Consider the following 6,295-nt stretch of genomic DNA (forward strand, 5'->3'; position numbering starts at 1 on the left):
AGTTAATGTGGACTCTAACGTGGGAGCTAAGGGTCACATTGGAACGTTAGTGACAATGTTAAGTGTCACTAACGTTCTCGAAGGTTGGCAAGCCTACGTTAAAAGAGCCACGTTAACTAAGTTAACGTGGACTCTAACATAGGGAAGGGAGAGGCTTCTCAACGTTATTGGGAAAGTTGAGTCCCAATAACGTGCACGAAGGACAAAGAGGCAACGTTAGTGGCAACGTTTGTGCCACTAACGTTGAGGTTAACGTGGCTCTTACTTGGGTAAGGAACGTTAGTGAAAAAGTTGAATGTCACTAACGTTCTCGAACCCATATTTTCCCTGAACGTTAACACCACTAACGTCCGGAGCTAAAGTCTCTGCCCACTTCACACTTTCTCTCTGCAAGTAAAGCCAAGCCCAATGAAGAAGATAACTGCTTCAAACTCAAGATACAAAGGCCCAGACCCAAAACTTGAAGAACCAACTAGAAGAGCAGAAGAGTAATATATATAGGAGTAGCTTTGAATTAAATAGAGAGTTGGAAAATATAGGGAGCCTCTTGGCATAGAACTACTCTCTGTATTTTACTTTCTCTGCACTTCTAGTTTCATCATGTATTCTCCATCTTTGTTTTCATTTTCCAAAGCTATGAACAACTAAACCCCTTTCATTGGGTTAGGGAGCTCTGTTGTAATTTGATGGATCAATACTAGTTTTCATTATTCTTCTTCTATTTTTTCTCTTGATTTTACTTGAAAGCTTTCGATCTTTATCCAATTGGGTAGTTATCTTGGAAAAGAAGCTATTCATACTTGGATCTCTTCTGAACCTTGAAAGAGGAATGAAGAGATCAAGCTAGAAATGCTTTCTCATGCTGGACCAAATTGGGTTTGGATGGATATGTGACTATAATCCTCTCAACACTTGATTTGGGAAATACATGTGGTATAATCAGTGACCATACTTCATCTCTTCTCATGAGCAATTGACCAAGGAATTGGCTATTGATCAAGATTTGAGATATTGAATGACAAGAAATTGTAATTCAATCACTTAAGATTGCCAAGGAGATCAATGAGTGCATTGATTGAGGAAGAGATGAAAATAAAATTGATCCGGAGAATGCAACATCTCCTAAGCCCAATGAGCTCCCCATTTCTGATCTTACCCATTCTCTTTAATTTTTATTATTTACTCTTATGAGCAATTCCCCCATTCCCATTTACAATTCTGCAATTTACTTCAGTAATTTACTTTCAGTTCTTTAATTCTAACATTTACTTTTTCTGTCATTTACCTTCCCGCCATTTTATTTTCTGCAATTCTAAACTCAAATCCTGGAATCGCTCAATTAGAACATTCATCTAATTAAAGTTGCTTGATCAATCAATCCTTGTGGGATTTGACCTCACTCTATTGTGAGTTTTTACTTGACGACAAATTCGGTACACTTGCCGAAGGAAATTTGTTAAGAGACAAGTTTTCCGTGCATCAAGTTTATGGCGCCGTTGCCGGGGATTGATTGTGCATTAACAATGATTAGATTGGAGGATAACTAGATTGATTATTTTATTTTTGTTGATTTAATTTTCTGTTTGAGTCATTTACTTCCTGTTTTAGTTAATTTCTTCCCTTCCCCTTACTTTTTCTTTGTTATTTACCATTCATCTCACTAACCCACTAACTGTTTGATATATTGCGTCACTCACACTAACAGTAATTCTGACAGATATACTTTCTGCACCTATTCTCTTTGCTTGTACTTGTTGGTTGTATGACAGGGAGAAGAAGCGGGGCTTCAACTTCCTTTGATTCCGAACCTGAGAGAACCTTCCTTAGACTAAGGAGGGAGGCAAGAGAAAAATGTGTAGTTGGTGCTTAAGAAGAGAAGGAACATTTTGAGGAATACTTTGAACCAAACATGGAAGAAAACATGGAAAACCATCACGAAGAAGAGGCTCACAACCATGGCGGAAGAGGTTGAGCAAATCATGCTGGGGAGGATAGAAGAGTTTTAGGCTCTTACATCAATCCAAACCCAGGAAACTGTGGAAGTAGCATTCAAAAGCCAACCATCCATGCCAACAATTTTGAACTAAAACCACAGCTCATCACCCTTGTTCAGAACAATTGTTCGTTCAGAGGAAGTGTCCAAGAGGACCCCAATCAACATCTAACCACCTTCCTGAGAATATGTGACACAGTGAAGTCTAATGGTGTTCATCCTGACGCCTATAGACTGCTCTTATTTCCATTTTCACTGAAGGATAAGGCAGCCAAGTGGCTAGAGTCTTTCCCAAGGGAAAGCTTGAAAACTTGGGAAGATATGGTGAACAAATTCTTAGCAAGATTTTACCCTCCTCAACGAATCAATAGGCTGAGAGCTGAGGTCCAAACTTTCAGGCAACAAGATGGTGTGACTCTATATGAAGCATGGGAGAGGTTTAAAGACCTAACAAGGAGGTGCCCACTAGATATGTTCAATGAATGGGTGTAGCTGCACATTTTCAATGAAGGGCTCTCTTATGAGTCAAAGAAGGCCGTAGACCATTCATCCGGAGGATCTTTGAACAAGAAGAAGACCATTGAGGAGGCCATAGATGTCATTGAAACAGTAGCAGAGAACGACTACTTCTATGCTTCCGAAAGAGGGAACACAAGAGGAGTAATGGAGTTAAACAATGTAGATGCTCTGCTGGCCCAAAACAAGCTCATTACCCAGCAGCTGGCTGACCTCACCAAGAAGATGGAGAGGAACCAAGTAGCAGCAATCTCCACTTTATCAACACCCCAAGAAGGAGTGAATGAAGAAGCAGAGGGTAGTCAGGAGCAAGCCAACTACATTGGGAATTCACCTAGGCAAAACCATGATCCTTACTCCAAGACCTACAACCCTGGATGGAGAAATCACCCAAACTTTGGGTGGAGAAATCAACAAGACCAAAGCCTTGATCAAAGGTGCCCAAATCCAAACAATGCAGCCCACCAATAATTCACATCTAGACCATATCAACACCCCCATAATAACACCTCTCCACATTCATATCAAGGCCAGAATAACCCTCCTCAGCCTGACTTATCATCATTTGATGAAAGAATCTCAAGGATTGAGAATCTACTTGAAGGCATAAGCAAGGAGATTCAAGACAACAAGGTGTTCAAGGAGGAAGTGCGAGCCAGTTTCAAAAACCAGGGAGACACAATCAAGAGGTTGGAATCTCAAGTGGGGTATCTCTCTGAACAAATTCCCAAACCCACAGATGGATTCCCAAGTGACACAGAGAAAAATCCGAGAGGTGAAACAAAGAAAGTAAGATGGGAAGATTGCAAGATGGTCACTATAAGTGATAAGGAGACTGAGGACAAGCCAAGCAAGCTGTCAGAACAACCTGAAGATACCTCAGTAGAGGAGGAGGAAAAAGATTACCAAGAACCAGAAATCTCAAATCAGGAGTTGCTGAGACTCTATGCACCTTTTCCCCAACTGCTCAATGGTGCTGTGGAGAAGAGAATATACTCAACATTTCTTGACTTGTTTGCATCTTTGCATGTGAACATACCGTTCATCAAGACTATCCAACAAATTCCTGCATACATCAAGTATATGAAGGAGCTGCTTCCCAGGAAAGGCTCACTCAAGGGAGGCCAAACTATAGTGATGAACAAGGAGTGCAGTGCCCTCATTCAACCGCAGTTGCCTACAAAAAGAAAAGATCCAGGGAGTTTTCATGTCCCCTGTGCCATAAGGGAAACAATGTTTGATAGAGCACTCTGCGCTTTGGGAGCAAGCATCAACTTAATGCCCTTATCCCTGGTGAAGAGGCTGCAGATCAATGAGATATTGCCCACAGATGTAGTCATCAGGCTGGCTGACAAAACTCAAAAACAAGCAAGAGGGGTGGTGGAAAACGTGTTGTTAAAGGTGGGGAAATACTTTCTTCCCACAGACTTTGTCATCTTGGACATGGAAGAGAGTCACACTCACCCAATTATATTGGGAAGACCATTCCTAGCTACAGCCAGAGCACTCATAGATGTGGAGCGAGGGGAGCTAATATTGAGGATCCATGATGAACGACTCAGCTTTAATGTCTTCAAACTCTCACAAGAAGCAAACCAAAAAAACAAAGAACCAAGCAAGGATCATAATGAGATGCTGACAGAGGAAATAAGCACTGAAGCACAACCAACACATTTGAGAACCCCACTGAATGATGAACAAGGCAAACAGCAATTGTCACAGCTCAAGGAGAAGCTGGAGGAACCTAAACCACCAGAGGCATGTGAAGACAACAACAAAATTCCCTTAGAAGAAGAAGTCGCCAAGAGCAAGGTAGCATCAAAAGGGACAAAGAAGAAGGTACCAATGGGGTGGAGGAACAAGAAGATCCCTACGGAAGACTTCTCTCCAGGAGATAAAGTGATCTTAGCTTACTTTCCAGATATCCCCCTTAATCTCCCCACTGTACCATCTCAGTTACCTAAGGTCTTCACTATCAACAGAGTTCTCTCCTTGGAATATGTAGAGATCATTGATACAACCAATGGATATAAGTCCAAGGCAAGAGAGGAGGACTTGAAGCATTATCAACCTCCCTGATGAAGGAGAAACGTCAAGCTAGTGACGCTAAAGAAGCGCTTCATGGGAGGCAACCCATGTTTTATTAGCTTTTACTAGTGAATAAATCAATATTCAGGAATTCCAACCCAAACTTTGTGAAGTCCTTATATTGCAGTATATAGTAAAGAACAAGTTTGGTGTTCAAAGCGTGCCAAGAAAGCATGAATGCAACTGAGAGCATGCTAGTCTTAGAGCTTTGAACAGAACTTTTCATCACAGTGCTCCAAACTAAGTTTGGTGTCACCCCATGGTGCCACCAATGTGCATATAAGGATACACAGTTAGTTAGTTAGTTGGAGTTCATGAATAAACAAAATCTTTTCTTCTCCTTATTATTCTAGCCGTAAAAAAATTTAAATTGAATTTTTTTGATATTTCTTACTTTTCTTATTTGATCTTTATAGGGAAAGGAAAGGAGCATTGAAGGAGATTGATTGGACAATTTAATGAGAAAGGTTCGGCCACTTCATGAAGAGGGTACTACACACGTGCCTCAAGGGGGAATGCATTGGGAATGGTTGCCATGCAACATTGGAGGAAGAACAAACTTGGAAACTGAACCATCTCCATCATAAAGTTGGTAATCCTCGTGCTTACTCCATACAAAACCCCATCAGTTCATCATACACTAACCCCATCAATCCACACCTTTCATCTCTTCATCACTTCTCTATATAAGTAGATCCAATCCACACCATCTCCACATTCGAAATTCATATCCCTTGCACTTCACTTTCCAGCAACTAATTCTTCAACTTCCCACTCTCTAAATCCCACATTTCTTCCCTTCACTACACCCTTTTCGCATTAACTTCATTCATGGCATCATCAAGCTCAAAGAGGCAAAAGTGGAAGGAACCAATGGAGAACATTCATTTCGACGAGAAGAGATTCAAGACTGCCTTTCATGAACAAGAATTTGAGTGGATAAAGCTCAAAAAGATACTGCCCGAGTTAACCTTCCAAATCAATAAAGACGACTGCCCACAGATTCGGGAGAAGATTGAAGAAAGAGGGTGGCAAATGCTCACCAATCCAGAGGGGAAGATCAATGCAAACCTCATCAAAGAGTTCTACGCAAATGTGGTCAGAGAAGACAAAACCAGGGCCCCAACCTTCAAAAGCTATATAAGAGGAAAGGAAGTGGACTTCAGCCCAAATGCTATAATAAGAACTCTTCACCTGAAATCACCACATTTTGATGAGCCCAGCTATCATGCAAGGATAAGTAAAAGCCAAGACAATGATGAGCTCACTGAGATCGTGACTGACATCTGTGTTATAGCAGCTGACTGGGAGAGGTATGGAGATGGGAGACCCCGGTTCATCAAGAGGGGAGACCGTAGCCCAGAAGCCAAGGGGTGTTTTGAACTCATGAGGAAGTCTATTCTCCCAGCTGCAAATAATTCAGAGGTAAATATTAATCGAGCAACTATGGTACATTACCTAGTACAAGGTGGAGAAATCAATGTGCATGAACTTATAGCTGAGGGAATTCAAAATTCAGCTGAGAAGCTTGAATCAGGTGCCAGGCTTTGGTACCCCAGCACCATTCTCCAATTGTGCACAAAAGCCAAGGTGGTCTTTGAGGATAGCAATCCAGACTGGGTGAACCCTGGGAGGCTAATGACAACCCATCGTATGGCCTATACTACACATGCTCAGCAACAAAGAAGGCCACAAATA

This window comes from Arachis hypogaea, chromosome 18 (genome assembly GCF_003086295.3).
Source record: "Arachis hypogaea cultivar Tifrunner chromosome 18, arahy.Tifrunner.gnm2.J5K5, whole genome shotgun sequence".
Lineage (NCBI taxonomy): Eukaryota > Viridiplantae > Streptophyta > Magnoliopsida > Fabales > Fabaceae > Arachis > Arachis hypogaea.